The 17,495-nt window shown below is 35.4% G+C and overlaps 1 long non-coding RNA gene across 2 annotated transcripts; it reads right to left on the bottom strand.

Moving 5' to 3' along the window:
* Positions 1-196: 196 nt before the first annotated feature.
* LOC122085094 lies at positions 197-5,236 on the bottom strand. 2 transcript variants are annotated; one of them, XR_006142009.1, is made up of 5 exons: positions 4,819-5,231; positions 2,393-2,676; positions 1,096-1,986; positions 709-927; positions 197-609 (listed from the first exon to the last, which is right to left on the bottom strand). It is a non-coding gene; the product is annotated as an uncharacterized LOC122085094 (long non-coding RNA). The 2 variants fall into 2 exon arrangements; XR_006142008.1 differs by having other exon boundaries at positions 1,096-2,676; positions 4,819-5,236.
* Between the last annotated feature and the right edge of the window lie 12,259 nt (positions 5,237-17,495).

Here is a 17,495-nt window from a genome sequence, read left to right as displayed (position 1 = left end):
GGTTAATGGACTCACCATTGCCCAGTCGTATAAAGATTCCCTTGTGGAGGAGATCCCTAGCCGAGCTTAAAGACTTCCAACCCCAAGAGGCCGTTGAAGGGCAAGCAGCCTCCATGAAGCTTGAGTTTTCAGTGAACTATATCCCAGTGCCATCTCATTTGTCAAATTTATGCCTTAAATCAGCATGAGAAGAGTCTTCAGTAAACTACAAAAATGCATCATTATAAAGGAATTAAGTACAGCCATGCATGATGCATCAGCACACTAAACAAATACTAATTTGTAGTTCTTCAAATCTTCTGCTTCAACATTTGACTTGGTTAGTGATGATATGCACCACTTACAAATACTAATATCTGGATTTGGTTATTGATTTGCATCCAGAAACAAAGATTTTTTAAGAGCACCACTTACAAACACTAACAGGGATTCCCAAGAGTTTGCTTGTATGATCAGAGATTCAAGCAAAGAAGTCTCCGCAAAAGAGTCTCTTTTGGGAATCTCAAAATTTCATGTACAACTAATCAATGATGGAAACAATAACAAGCCATGAGTTGCATTTAGGTATAAACATCCTCTTAGGTCAACAACTTTCAACTCTTCAGTCATCTGTGAAACAAAGAAACAAAGAAACAAATTAACATGAGATAATAATCTGTAAGTAGTACAGAAGTATCAAATGACAGGTAAACAGCCACGTAGCAATACCTTTCCTTAAAACATTCCTGTAGGGTAAGTTGAGGATCACTAGTTTATCATGATGGAAAAATTTCCAGAGGACATTTTGCAAACCATGCCATCTTAACCTATTTAGGGTAAGATAGATGCAAAATCCATCCCACCAGCTGTGCACCACTAATTAGGAAATGTTTAATGCCCATCGATGCCTCTCCTTGGAGTTATGGAGAATTTCTTCAATGGTTAATCCTAAATAAGAAAATGAACCAAGTACATTAGAAACAGAAAAAATAAACAGCACAAAGATGAAGAAACTTATTCTTATTAATCAATCTTTTATTTGCCTTATTTTTTGAGTTTTGCAAGTTAAAATAATAATAAAAAAAAAAAAAAAAAGATCCATGGATTGACTCTTACCATGTGTCCTCCCGTCTCCATGGCATCTTCAAGGCTTTCTTTATAGACCACTTGTATTCTGAAGTCTTGAAGTTGATCGTGCATCCACAACTCATGATCACCCTATACAAGGGACTTTTGGATGAAAACTTTTGAGTCCAATTATTGAACGACAAGGACAAGCTTCCAACTAATAAAACAACAATTTCTTCATCCATCCCTTTGAAATGACAATCAATATCAAGAAATATTGGTTTCCGTATGCATGTTAATCCTTCGTACATACTTTTTAACTTCTTTTGAACATCAACAGTCAGAAAAATTATCCCACATCCGATGATTTCATCATGAGACCATAAACTATTACCCTTATCGGGTTCTCCATGGCCTTCATTTGCCTTCCATGTCTCGAAACTGATCAAGCATCCATACTTTATGGTCTTCCTATGTCTCAAAGTTGATCATGCAATTATATTTTATGGTCTTTTTTATGTCTCGAATCTGATCATACATCTATATCTTATTGTCATTTCCATGACTCGAATCTGATCATGCATCCATACCTTATGGTATTTTCCATGTCTCGCATCTGATCATGCATCCTCAGATGCATCCATACTTTACAATTTTTCCCATGTCTCGAATCTGATCATTCATCCATACTTCACGGAACTTTTCATGTCTCGAATCTGATCATGCATCGATATCTTATGATGTTTTGCATGTCTCGAATTTGATCATGCATCCATACCTTATGGTCTTTTGCATGTCTTGAATTTGATCATACATCCATCATACCTTAGGGTCTCTCCCATGTCTCGAAGCTGATCATGCATCTAAACCTTATAATCATTCCCATGTCTCGAATTTGATCATGCATCCTTAACTTATTGTTCTTCTTATGTCTCGAAGCTGATCATGCATCCATAGTTTTTTACATGAGAATAATAATTCCACTTGTTAGATGAAAGAAAGAAGCTTTGATAAGCAAAACAATATATCTTCATTCATTCCAATGAAAAAACATGCAATATCAAGAAATATCGTTTCCAATGTGCATGTTAATCCATCATAGCTTATCTTTAACTTCTTTTGAACATTACTAGGCGGAATTCCTTAAGTTCATATAACAACTTAGAGTTGAAGAGATTGGTTTCATCTCTAGTTGTTATGATGATCCTACTTCCAGGACCAAATCAATTGCACTTTTCCGCCAACGTATAATGTTCAATGACTGCCCACATCATGAAGAGCAATGAGAATCTTTTTTGCTTTCTCAAGATATCATAAATAAGCTTTTGTTGCAAAGAAACTATACCCTTGTGTTTTGAAGCTTATTCTCTAATATCTGCAAGAAAGCTACTTCCTTTGAAACATTCTCAAGATTTGATTGTAGACAGCCTTTGCATTACTTCTTTTGCCGAGTCCACCCATTCCAAAATCCTCATAAATTGAACATCTATAGATTTCAAATTCAACAAAGGTAATAGATGTTCCACAATGTATCCAATTGCATTAAGATACTTAACATCAACCAAGGGGGCATCTTTTAATCTACTCCAAACCCTTTCAACAACAAATTTAACACATTTCGATTGGTCCCTGCAAATTGTAAACAATAAAAGAAATCAAAACTATAACTAGGAAAGTAAAACTCTAATATTATACCAAAAAATAAGTAAAATTCTTACTTATTGCGTTAAAAAAAGTGTAAAAGATTTAGTTGGATTGAAATTGATGAACAGATAATTTTTAATATTAGGGATGGTAATCAAATTGACGTATAGATAAGGATGCTATACTACATAAACCTAAACTAGTGGAAAGTTGGCATCCAAAAAAATAAAAAAAAAGAGGAAAGAAAATAACAACTCATGTCAAGTAAGGGGTTTGAGTCTTGAGCTATGGATCGCATGTGTTACAACAACTCAGACTTTTCCCAACTAAATGGGATCGGCTAGTATCTTTTAGTGCTATCTAACAAAAAAAAAGTACAGAGAATTTGTAGTTTTGGTGTGAACAACTGATTTTTATAATCAGAAAGAGAAATCCCTTTTTGATAAGATACAAGTCCAAGGCCCAAATATGGATAAACAATTCCTTAATGTCAAGAAACCCATAATTATCTTATTTGCACATTTTTTCCTCTACAAAGAGCACAAGTAAGCTGTAAGAGAAAACCCCAACTACATAATTATGGTGAAGTGAAAATCTAAATGTCACAAAAATAAATAAATAAATAACCTATCAAAAGCAATGCATTAAAAGGTAATAGCTTAAATATGGTTCAATAAGAGAATCAAAATATATATGGCACATCAATTTTAAATAATTAAATGTTTGAACAATAAAAAAATAGTAATTTAAAACCTAAGATCTTAGACCACTAGATTATACTTTATCGGGACTAAATGTGCCTAATGATGTGCAAGAAAAGAGATATAAAAGTATCCATCTCAAGTAGGAGTTGTCACTAAGTACAATTATAAAAGATTCCACCTCCGAAGTGAAAAAAAGAGAGATGCTTCTTGCAAATAATGACAAGGTCAGGACCATCTCCAATACACCCATTTGTGGGACCTTAAGAATCTAGGACCATGTACACTACATACGAGAAACCAAACTAAAATCAATAATCTCTTTAAAAGAAAGGAATATCTAAAACAAAATATAACTCTTGCTTAAACTAAAGCTTGCATGAAAATCAACTATATACATATCGAGAATAAAACTAAAAGCAAATCAAGGTTAAAAATTTGGGACTGCTTATTGCTTGCTTAGGTCATAAGAGACTGGACATTGGAGCTATCTCTACCAAATATTTCTGTGGTGTTTCTTTGTTCAGCATATACATATCAGTAATTTTTAACTATTTTAGAGTGAGTCTGTGCATCCTCTCAAGATTTCTTAATCTATACAATTTGTGCGTCAAGTTTCAGAGTTTGGGAAACTCTAGAAGGACCAGGAATCAAGAAAATCAATCATCGATTCGATATATTCTGTTAACTGGTTTTCCTTAGAATAATTTTGAAATCTCAATTTAGAATAGAATTTTAAGAATAAAGCAAGAAAATATTGGCCCAAAACTCTTAGGTATGGTGAGTCCAATGGTTTGAATAAGAAGTTTCTTTCAAAGATTGACAGAGGTATTAATTGATGTATCTGTTAGTTGTCACAGGATCTAGGCGATCCACGGCGATCGAGAGGGTACAAAACTAAGGCGACACTAACAAGGCGACCAAGGCACCTGGACACCTAGGCGACGCCTTGACAACTACGTGATGATTCTGTTGTAGCTATATGAGCACCGATAGATCCATCCACATATCCAGTAGATCTATGGTATGGGGGTTGATTTGAATAAATACTAAAGTTGGAGATGTTATTGATAGGTATTGGTATCTGTGAGTGGTACAAGCAGGGGAGATGCAGATCCTTTCCTGTTCAAGTTTCTAGTATTGGCCCAATTGAAACCAAACCTCAAAACTACAATTAAATTAGCCACAAACTCAAACCGCCTCTAGTAATTTTACAGAGAAATCACAAAAGAAAAGAAAAGAAAAAAGTTATCAAACCACAAACTAAGCTTTTGCAATCTTATAGTCAAAACCAAACCCTAAGTTTTCTAATATCAGAAATCAAATTAGCAAATCTCTACCACAAAACACTACATATCTAACATAAATTTCTTCATTAAAATATGATAAAGAAAAAAGAAATTGAAAAAAATAAAAACTTGGTTACCTATTTGGAACTTCCTCAGGAAACAAGGTCTTCTCTTGGTTTGCCAATGATTCTATAGACCCAGGGGAGGGAAAGGAAGAGGCCCAGCCAAGTACCTCTGTCATAGCTACTGAGATCTTGGGTGGGTTTCTCTTGAATGGATTATTTTCTTCATTTCAGGGATTCAAAGTGGGGTTTCTTTGTTTTGTTGAAGGTGGTATAGAAGCTAAAACAGGGGGAGAGATATACATGGAGTCCCTCGTAGCTGCCGCCATTAGTTTGCACATAGAGTTGCAGAGAAACCGCGACCTAGGAGCTAGTACAGGGTAGATCCTGAACGTCCTTTATATAGAAGTTTTGTTGTGATCCATGGGCGGTGGAATTAAATACTTAAAATTTTTGTGGCCCAAAACACACGGCTGATCCTGATTCCTGAACGGCATTTCCAGAAGTTGCTGCCCTGGTCCGCTAGTTAGGAATATAATATGCCTCCCACTTTCTTCATTTTAAGTCGAATCTCATTCCCACCCACCTTGTTGATGCTTTCAAGTGTATTTTTATTAGATTTCATGTTGATGCATATCATGTGGATTTCTAACATAGCCATGTACAAGTATGGGGTCAATTGTAATGCATACATAGCATTTTAATAATCACGAGCGATTGGAGTCTGCATTTCGACGGTCATTTTGCCCTCTTTATGCCTAGGTACAAAGATTTAATTATTATTCAGAATTTTTTTTTTAAATATAAATAAAAGACAAGTATTTCTATCTGGCAGCAGAAGATGTGTTAGTTTACCCATAAAAAAAAAAGAGAATAGAAGACCACTCGCTCTGGGTCTATGGCAGGTGGGCTTTCCACCTATCTACGTCAATTGATTTGGAAGTTCTCCAAGGTTGCGGTGGCAAGAGTGCAGAGCACGCTATTAGTGACTTTTTCTTTTTGCAAATTGAAATTCGTTCAGAAAATTGGTATGATAAACACAAGGTTTGATTATATAATACCAAAACCAACCAATGTCAATTAATCCAATTGTCTCACATACCATTGATAGGGACTTAAAAGGATGTGAGTTTGAAACCAAATTTTTTTATCAAAATCGAATCGACCCATTTACATTAAAATCGTAAAATCATTGTGTAAATAATTCAGAACATTCTAGTTTCAAGTTTAAGACTGGTTAGTTAAATGGGCCAGGTCAGTTTTAACCGTTTAATCTATTGGTTTCAAATTGAATTAACACCGTAAAAACCAAACTGTTTAAACCATCAAAATCGATCCGATTAACTCATATAACAATTAAATATTTAGTTGTTTTTAACAAAACATAATGGTTTAATTTAGGGAAGAATTAAAGACCATAAAGGCTGTGCAATAATCTATTTAATAATCTAGTCCTATTATACAATTATGTAGTTAAATAATTGCTTGTTCAATGCCTCATTTAATTTTATATAAGATTGATGCATTTATCAACAAAAGCAAATTTTAGTAAGCATGCGAATAAATTAACAAATTGATTGCTAACCGTTTAGAAACCATATGGAATAAACCGCAATCAAAACCGTAAAACCGACACCATTTAAAAACCGTGGAACCGAAACCATTTACGAAACGGTTGTAATTTCAGAAAGTGCAATCTTTTAGTAAATGGTGCGATTAGGTTTCAGCCAAATAAATGTGAACTGAACCAAATTGTATATACTGAAACCAAACCAATTAACACCCTTAGATAGGATCATCCAGATTCCAGACTAGGGGATGAGTTGATCAATCCACTTCCCTAGATAAAGAGTTGTAGCTATAGTAGTAGACAGAGCCGAAAAAGCCTCAAGCAATCCCATGACCGATTTCTCACATCTAAAATAATATCTCAGACAATAGAACATATAATGTGCATTTGTTTCAGAACATCCTAAACTAAGAAATTTGGGGAAAACTCTTCTCATGCTTTGGCATCACATATGAATGTGACCGAATGCACCATCTTATGTGGGTTAAGTCCCTTGAATCTAGATTAGGTCCTCGTACGAAACTCATTATCGTACGGTGCCTGATCTACATTTGAATTCCACTCAAAATAAAAACCAATTGAAAGAAGAGAACGATTAAGTGTAATCCAAGTGTGAATCAAGCACTGTACAAAATTGATTCTCGCACGAGAACTTGATCCAGACTCAAACCCCCTATATATGAAGTGCGAACCTATAAGCACTAATTAGAGGCATCGATGGATCGATTCAATCAATCTATACATTAGACTAAATAGCTTAAGCTTCTATTTCTCCATCGAGTTTAGCTTTTATCTCTCTTCCAATCAGTACCTCTTGTGAATTAATCTTGGCCACTTGGGTGCTTGTGATTACTCTCTCTAGACAAAAATTTTTTCATCTAAACCCCATTTTCTCCTCTTTTAGCGACATTAATTTTTGATATCCTAAGAAAATAGTGATGGTATCAAAGAAAGAGCATGGAGAGAAGAGTGCACATAAGAACTAGCTAAAATAAGATTGTGTTTGGAACGCTTAAAAATAAAATTGAAAAATAATAGAGACATGGCTTTGTATTCTTGCTATTATTATGCACTCTTTCAAATCAAAGCAAAAAAAAAAAAAAAAAACCATGAAAGTAGATTGCTCAGATCAATCTTGAGACCTCGGATACATCACATGCACTAGTGACATTAATGACCTTTTATTAAATTTGATGGGGAAATCAATGGGTGGGCTTAGATGGCAATGGGAATGGTCAATGGGCAATGGATGTATTAGATAGGATGTATACAAGCAAAGTATTAGTCTAATACATAGTTGAAAAGAAAAAAAAAAAAAGACCAAGAAAAACAACAGTATTCGCTTAAATTTAGGAATTAATACAGGAATACCTACAACTAATGTTGAAAATAGACAAGTTCCAAGATATAGCATCCAACATTAATTCTAAATGCTTACGCTATAACAAAAAAAAATAAAAATAAATATCAAACACCTTTTTTCCTTTTTTCTTTTTGATAAGTATACAAAGTGATGCATGTTCAGTTAGAGTTGGGAGTTATCGTTTTAGAAATACTTTTCTACATATGCATCAATTTGTAACTCAATTTTAGGGTTTATACATTAAACCTAAGTTGAATGTGATATCATGAGAAATGTAGCCTTTGAGTCAACTTTACATTGGTGAAAGAATTAAGTCAATCAGAGTTTGGGAGAGAGATATATGAGCAATTAAATAGTCACTGTGTTCAATAAGTCTAATGTTTAAAAAAAAAAAAAAAAAGTGTTTTAAATCCTTTTAAAACAAAAATGTTGCCATCTACCATTTATCTCTAGGAAACAAACCCCAAAAGTCGTAATCTTTTTAGTTCACCATTTTTTTTTTCCGTATCTTTAATTGTCCATTATTTTACCTCTCAAAAATTATTTTTTGGGGGAGGTAAAAAAAAATAAAAAATTCAATACATGTTGAAAGTGACTTATTGTAATGAGCTAATCACTGTCTATAGTGGCACCCTAAAATAAAAAATAGTAATTTACATCCCCCTCCCCTGTAGTTTGCGTTTATTCCACCCCCTCCCCTATGTTTTCAAAAATTCCACATACCTCCCTTGTATTTTGACAAATTTGACAGAAAGTATGACTCCGTCAGATTATGTCCGTTAAGCTTTCAAAATATTTTTTAAATACCCACATCACCCCTGGAGAATGTAATGACCATTATACCCATTAGAAGATAAAGGGCTATCTTCTTCACTTTCATCTCTCACTTTAGAGGCTGAAGCAATGGCTAGCAAAGGCGAGCGGCGAGTGGTGCTAAGAGATTAACGGCGATGAGCAACGAGCGACGAACGTCAACCACTTGCAATCGTGTGACGGTTGGTGATAGCGATTGGAGGCTACAGCCTTGTTCAAAATACATTCAACAAGCTATGGCAGCTTGACGAGCGGCGAACACACCCACTTGCAATCAACGAAAAACGTACGGAAAGAAGCACAACGACGGACGGTGATTGGAGGCTGCGGCAAATCCAGGTTTTACTTTGTTGTTTTTCACACGGTTAATCAGTGCTTAGGTCTATCTTCCAACAATTAGGCTTTTTCTTTTTTTTGCTTGTTTCTCTGATTTGGTAATGGAATTGTAGGGTTTTTTTTTTTTTTTTTTTTTTTTTAGTTGTTGAAGCTTGCTTTATCTAGATTTGGTAATTGGATGGAGAATTGTTGGGTTTTCGAGCTTGTTTCTTAATTTTGGTAATTGAAATATAATGGTTTTTTATTTCTTTTGTTTGTTCATTCTGTTTAATGTATGGTCATTTTTTGTGTTATTAAAGATATGTTACGGGTGGGTTATTTTGTAATTTGTTATAATTCTTGTTGTTGTCTCTATTTCTATTGTTGTAAATGATTGTTGTTTTTTTTTTTGGGGGACCCTATATTGTTCTTCTGAATTTATGTCTACTATTGTATTGTATTGGTAATAGAAATGGTTAGGTTTTTTTTTTTTTGTTTGAGCGATTTGTTTCTCTGTTTTATTATAGGTAATGAAATTGTTGGGATTCCGATACTCCCTGTTTCTCTATTTTATTATTGGTAATGAAATAGACTAGTTTCATGTTTAACTCTCTTGATTGTATTGCTTACTATATTTGCATTGTACTCGTTGTCTCTGTCTAGCGATGCTTGTCATGGTTGCCACAGAGTTTAATTGGGGTGGGAAAGTGTTCAGAAAATACATTGACCCGGATAGGTATGTATACTTAGAGATGGTTTCTGACATTTACAATTCAGTTCTTAGGCATATTCCTGAATGACAAAATGTCACCTTCAAGATCAGACATGTGTTCGATACTGGAACTATTCATGAGATTACAGATGATAGTACCATGTTAATGTTATGGGGTTTGGATGTAGTGGATGTAATCAAATTATATGTCTATGAACTTGAAGTTAGCAATGGTCATGTAGACAAGTATTGGGTGAATGGTTACCCCAATGACAGTGTATATAGAAAAGATCTTAATGAGTGTGATGAGACTGTTGGTGGTATGGCACAGAGAGTACATGATAGTGTGCGGATTCGTAGGAAAAAATAAAAAATTAGAAGGCCTTCTGGTGCATGCAAAGCTATCATTGGAGCAACAAGCGGTGGTAGTAGTGGTTTTGTTGGGTCAGCAAATGCTTTTGCAAATGCAATTGACAAAGGGAAAGCATTTGCTAATGCTCCTACTATTGCTGTGAAATGAAGAGCAACTGGTACAGGTGTTGTAAATAGTATTGACCCAAACAAGGAATCTGAGATGTTGGAGGCTATTAGTAATAGTACTGCTAATTCCGATGAGTCACACCATAGTTCTTGCTCACTGAGTTCTGATGAAGATTGGGGTCAAGAAAGTGGTGACAACACTAATGATGAAAGTGCTAGGGATGAAAATCAGTCTAATGGGACTGATATGGAAAAAGGGTATGAGGGAATCAGTGATGACAATCAAGGTGCTATATTTGAGTCTGATTCTGAACATGATGATGTTGATGTTGTTGGTACTGGTGGTGATGCTACTAAGATAACCATTGTGAAAGGTGCTACATTTAGAGATGTCAACAATTTCAGGGCACATTTATAGAATTTTGTGATTCAGGAAGGGTTTCAAATTATAAGACAAAAAAAAAAAAAAAAAAGCAAGAGTAGCTGTTATATGCAAGGAAAAGGTTGTACATGGAGAGTACATGCTTCACCAACAGCGAATGAGATCACATATATGATTAAGACATTCAACCCAAAGCATACAAGTATCAGAGACTTAGATAATAAGTTTGTTACATCAAAGTGGATAGCTGAGAAGATTGCTCCATCACTTAAGTCTAACCCAGACATAACTGTCAAGGATTTGGTTATATCTGTGAGGCAAATTTTCAAAATCAATATTTCTTATAAGAGGATGTGGATGGCACATAATATGGCAATTGAAATAAATGTTGGAAAATATAACCTGTCTTATGCAAGACTTCCTAATTATGGGGATTTTGTTTTATAGAAGATGCCTGACAGTACCTTTAAATTGCAGTATGCTATGAAGAAACAAATGATAAAGAATCCTAAGTTTTTGAGGGTGTTTGTTGGTTTCAAACCATGCATATAGGGTTTCACTAAAGGATGTGGACCATTTATAGGTCTTGATGGCTATCACCTAAAGGATAGGTATGGTGGAGTGTTTTTGGCAGCCGTCTCTGTTGATGGAAACAATGCTTTGTACATAGTTGCTTACGGTGTTGTTGAGGTTGAGTGTAAAGAAAGCTGGACTTTTTTCCTTGAATGCTTAAGTAAAGCTCTTGGAAATAGCAATTAAGACTTGTCTTTGACATTCATGTCAGACAGACAAAAGGTAAGTTGTTATCATTCTATTCAAATATTCTTGGTTTTTATGTATTGGGATTTATTATTCATCATAACATGACATTGGTGTAAGGACTATCTGATGCCATTACTACATTTTTTCCACAGGCTCATCAGAGGGTTTGTTGTAGACATTTATATTAGAACTTCAAGTCCAAATATCCAAGTATTTTATTAAGAGACTATTTTTGGGCTGCTGCACGTGCATATATTACTGTTTAGTTTGAAAGAGAGATAAAGGCTATCAAGGAAATTAATTCATAAACATATGACTGGTTGGATATCCAACCCCCCAAGATATGGTCTAGGTATGCATTTGACATCAGGGCTAAGAGTGACCACATTACAAACAATACAACTGAATCTTTCAACCAATGGATATCAGAGGTAAGAGATAAGTCCAAATTGAGTGTGATTGATGAAATACGGATCAAGATAATGGAGAGATTGAATAGACATAACCAGTATGGAGTTGGTCATGTGCATGAGGATCCCATCACACCTAGGGTCAAGAAAAAAGTAAACAAGATTTTGTAAAAGTCTAGGGATTGCATAGTCCATTCATCAAGTCCGGTTGCATTTGAGGTGACAGATTTTCATTTTAATAGATTTGTGGTACATTTGATGGACCGAACATGTGATTGTCGTGAATGGGAGTCTACATGATTGCCATATCTACATGCAAGGACAGTTATTTCACATATGCGGTTGAAGATTGATGATTACTGTGATGAATTTTATAGTGTGAAGAAGTATATGGATACATATGAGGATATGATCCAACCGCTTCCAGATTTGACTGATTTGAGTTATACTCACCACACCGGTATGCTACAACCTCCAGAACTTAAAAAAAGGCCAGGAATACCAAAATAAAGCAGAAAAAAGTAGTGGATGAGCCTCCTGCTAGTGAGTTCAGGAAGAGGTCTTCAAGTATAAGATGTGACATATGCAGGAAGACAGGCCACAACAAAAGGACATGTTTGAGAGATCTTGATACAAAGAATCGGGTGTCAACTGGTGTGAAGGTATGACTAATTCTTTTCAGTTGATATTGCATATTTTTTAGGTTACTAATACATATGTTGTCTATTCATATGTGTAGAGAAAGCGAAGGGTTGGTCATCAAAGGAAAGATATCTGCAGCTCGCAAAGAATGACAAGGTCACAGGCAGATGTAATAGGCACACAAGATACTATACAGTAGAGAACAACAACACGTTTGTCAACTAAGTACGCAAGGAGGAAAGCGGAAAAGGCAAATGTAGCTGTAGATGCTACTAACACATGAAGGACAAGATCTTTATGTTGTAGGTAATTTTGTATTTAGTTAATGAGAGTGGAGTCTGAGACTGTTAATTTTGTATCCCTTTGTGTGGGATTTGAAAGTATGTTTATATTTGTATCCAGTTTTAAACAATGGAGTTAAGTTTTGTTTTCTGGATATGATTTCAGAAACAATGGCATGGATTTTATTGTGTGTGGATTGGAAACAATGGTGTTATTTGTGTGGATTTGAAAGATTCAATTATATTATGCAGTATTGATATTTACCATAGGTTGAGTATTAAATGAAAAATATTAGCAAAAATGCTGCCAAAATTTTTTTTTTTTCTGAAAATAGAACTTGTTACAACAAGGTCTTTACATTAGCATCACAACGCTATATAAGACAGATATAACCTACATTGTAGTGGATTTTTTTTTTTTGGTCAATTCTTAACTAATAATTGTAAATAAAGACCAACAAGAACACAAAGTACAATCTTCATAATTCCATAAGATTTCTCTAACTGCTTCACTCTCTTTTTCAAAGCATGCATCTCTTCATTCTTCTGTTGTTTTTCTTGACTGCTTTCACCAACCACTGTCTGGGAATTGTTCTGAGGATTGCCACCAATAATTGGCAATAGGCTAGAGGAATTTACAGGTTCACACCATGAGAAAAATCCACAACCATTTGGTGCATCTGGGCAACAATAGTATAGCATGTTCGGATTCGACCTTGACTCTGATATACTTACTAATGCCCTTCTTGGATTTTGACATTTACATCGTATGTTGATAAACTTCAATGCAGATGCATTACTGTCATTACCACTTGATGTTGACATAGTCTAACTGCAAATTAAACATAGAAATCCATAAGTTTGAAGAATAGTAGACATTACTGTCTTGGATGGTAAATGTTTGTGTATACCTATATTACATTCACACTTATATAAATAAATGGAGGATTTAACCTCCAAGCCAGATAATGCAGGTATTAACCGGTAGTCTTATTTTTACCTGCTCAAAAACTAAACTGGATTGGGAATATAGCCCGATTCATATCAGAATCGAAACTCACTGATCCACCAGTTTTGGCACTAACCGATTTGGATGCAGATTCCAAATTTTAAGCCCCGGATAGATGGAGAAAAGCCACTATCTGCCTTACTCTTCCCTTTTCCCAACTTAAGGAAGCTCTTATAAAGTTTCTTTCTCATTAAATAATCAACTTTAAAGCTTTCTCCATGAATGATCCAAAACCTTTGTATTATATAAAAAAAAAAACTCTTCCTTTGTTCTTTCTAACAATCTTATGAGTATTTGAGTATCTTCGTTTTCTGAGGATTTGTTGGATATTGTTCTGTGATTGCTGCCCTTTGGGGTTTGTTTCCCCTTAGAAGCTTTTGCACCAAAAGATAAGAAGAGATAGTAAATAAATAGAGATTCAAATACGAAAGTTGTATGGTTGTGCAAGGAAGCTTTAAGCACAAGGTGACTATTTTGAAACAAAGCAAGGAAGAACAGTGCGGTGGAAAAAAGGACAATGAAAGTAAGTCTCGCTACTCTCTCTCTCTCTCCCTCTCACTTGTTTGTTTTGGTTGAGGTGGAGAAAGGGACAACGAAAGCATTTCGTTTCAGAAACATACATCACAGGGCGGTGGAGATCGACTGGTCCCTTTGTTACTGTCGATCCCTTCGTCGCTGTCGATCTGTCACACCTCGCCATCGATATCTTCGTCGCCGTCAGCATCTCCATTGCCGTTTGAGTCCAAAAATTCCTGTCGTTGTGATGGGGGTGAGTGGAATGTCGAATGTGAGGGTTCGACTATAGGGATTGGGGTTAGAAGGATAGGGATAAGGGTATAAATGGTAATAAAAATTTTGGTAAAGGTAGAAGGGTAGAATCGTACTTTAACATCCACAACTAACAGCTTACTAACCGAGTTATTTGATAGGGGAGGTATGTGAAATTTTTGAAAACATAAGGGAGGGGGTGGAATAAATGCAAACTACAGGGGAGGGGAATGGAAATTTCTCAATAAAAAATTCATTGCCTATGTGAATTGGCAAGATTTATCCTCATTGAAAAAAAAGTATGGTATCCTAAAGGAGCAAAAGAATAAAATTATGATTTCATTTTACACCAAATTTAATTATGACAAGATTTTTCCTTCATTAAGTTAATTAACCTACTGCTGATAGAAAATAACCCATATGATAAAAAGGAGATATAAACTTTACCCTTACTCCTTCATTCCCTCCCCATACCTCTATATATGCTCCCCATGGGTGGGTTGAGTAAATCTTGAGATTTGAAACATCTCTACTCGAAAAAAAGAAAAAAACCCTAAATATATTGATATATAAAGGGACATAGCTAGATCCTCAAACATGATTAACAGATCTACAATAGATCGGGCTCATTTGTAGCACATCTTTGTGCTACAGATCATGTAGCACATCTTTGTGCTACAGATCATGTAGCACACTCTAAATGATTGACATGTGGCAGATTTAAAATCAACAGTGATGATATTCGAGGAGGAGGGAGACATCTCTACCTGCGCTGCAGCGAGTAGAGGTATTCTCTGCGATTCTTCTCCTCTCTTCCCTTAGTTCAAGCCCGATCACCCCACCCCACTAAGATGTTGACCATGGCTCGAACACCATATATGGTTTCTACTGCTTACCACAGAGAGGGAAAGAGAAGGGGGTGATCGGGCTCCGAGCCATGTCGAATTGGGGTTGTCGGTTTCATCTTCCCCTGGTTAGGTGTCGATTCTCAGTGCTAATCAGTTATCACTACTTAGGTTGAGGTTGAATTCGATGTTCATCTCCATTTTCGAGATCGATTTTTGTACCAGTATTGTAGCTCAGATCCATCGACGAAGAAGGAGAAAGATTACCTTTCTTTTCTCTGCTGAAAATCCTTTTCAACTATTGAATCGGTGACCTCAATCCCTGCTGCCATATTCGGGATTTTAAACCCTGAACTCCATAGAGAGGGAAGTCGATGGTTTCTGCTGCTTACAATAGAGAGGGAAAGAGAAGGGGGTGTTGGAGCAAAAGAGAGAAATAGAAGCAGAACCTCATGATGACTTCATCTTCCGTCTTCTTCTCTTCTATTATTTTCCTACCACTGCTATCCATCTTAGTAGCTGCTACGGCGGTGGTGTCGATTCCGATGAAATCGGGCTTGCCATCTGATGCTCAAGCTCTTCTGGCCTTCAAATCGAAGGCTGATTTGGAAGAAAAGCTCCCCTTCTTGCTTAGTAAGTGCGTGGGTCACTGCCAATGGCCCTGTTCCGTCCCTCCACTCAAACCGGTCCTCTCTCCAAATCTTCAATTTCTACTCCAACAACCTCACCAGCGCCATTCTCGTCACTATCACTTCTCCCTCTTCCACAACTCTTTTTCTGCTAATCCCGGGCTCTGCGGAGAGATCGTGCACCAAGAATGCCCTCCACATCTTCCCTTTTGGGGCCATTGGTGCTGACAGACGCCTATGGCAGTCGGGCTTGAACCGAGGGATGAGAGGAGAAGAATTGCAGGGAATACCTCTACTCGCTAAAGCGCAGGTAGAGATGTCTCCCTCCTCCCTCGAATATCATCACCGTTGATTTTAAATCTGCCACATGTCAATCATTTAAAGTGTGGCACAAGCCCGATCCATCTACATTTGAGTTGATTTTTGGTAAAAATGGAAGACTGAATATTTATAATGTGAATCATGCATCATTCAACAACTACACCTTATCATACTTTATTTAAAATTTCCACTTAATGCAAGCAACATGCCGTATACATCAAGGATTTTTATTTTTATTTTTTTACTTTAGAAAATTCATAGAAAAGATTGATCTGTTAATTGTTTAATATAATACAAGTATCCAATCTCTTAAAAAATTGTGAAATAATTTGTTGTCTAAGAGTGTGTTCTATGCGAGAGTCATTTAATTAATTCTATGCCTCTTTGGTCACAATAAAGGTAAAGAATCTATTTCCAAAAAGAGAAGAGAGAACATAGAGATCGATGACGGAAGCCACACTCCCTGACAAAAAAAAATTTTTCCAAAAAAAATTATCATTTTGAAAAGATTTACAAATTGATTCACCCCAGGTGATTATTTTTCAAAAGGGAAACATTTAGAACCTCTTCTTGAAACGACGCAACTTCTTACTTTACATTTACCAGTGAGGGAGAAGATTTGAAAGTATCATAATCTAAAGGATTTGGACAATAGATATATCATCATCAATTACCCACCAAGGTACCCACATCAATGCCGCTGCTGATCTAATTTTTTTATTAGCTCCATTTGAAGTTTGAAGGGGCTGGCTGTTGACACTTATTTTTTAACTTTTAATGCTTTGTGATGCAAGAGGAAGATAGAGGAGTCTAACCATGGCCCCATAAGAATCCATACTCTACTAGTGAGGTGTCGATCAATTGACCAAGCAGTTGTCGTCGATTTTATCATTTAAGATATAATAAATATAAGTATTTTATATTTAATTCTATTATTATGATGTACATATCTTTCTAAGTTTTTTTTGGGTAGAAATATTTATATATATATATATATTTTATCTTTTATAATACATATATATGAGAGGGTTTCTCAAGCCGATACTGTTGGGGGACCTTTCCATGCCATATCAAATAAGATGTGAGAAACGGTTTAAATAATAACAAGTTCACAAGGTTAGAGAGAAAAAAAATGTCAACATGAGAACTCACATGATCAAAATGTGAAAGAGTATCAAAGAACATCTCTACACTGTTAATGTAAAATTTTTACATTTACATAGATATATTGAAACGTATATCTTTGGATTGGTCTCATTTTATCTCATTTATATCTTTTCCTAGATTTTTTGTTCTCAAAAGTTAGATCACCTAACACTTAAAGATTTTTTTTTTTTTAATGGATAGAATCTAATTACCACTTAAAGATAGCAACTACCTTACCTACTACCATCAAGGAGGAGTGGTTATAACCCCTTAAACAAGATATCATTTTCTTGTATGAACCAAA

This window comes from Macadamia integrifolia, chromosome 7 (assembly GCF_013358625.1).
Source record: "Macadamia integrifolia cultivar HAES 741 chromosome 7, SCU_Mint_v3, whole genome shotgun sequence".
NCBI lineage: Eukaryota > Viridiplantae > Streptophyta > Magnoliopsida > Proteales > Proteaceae > Macadamia > Macadamia integrifolia.
Note: the sequence above shows the minus strand (reverse complement) of the source record. Positions and strands in the feature narration are given on the sequence as shown.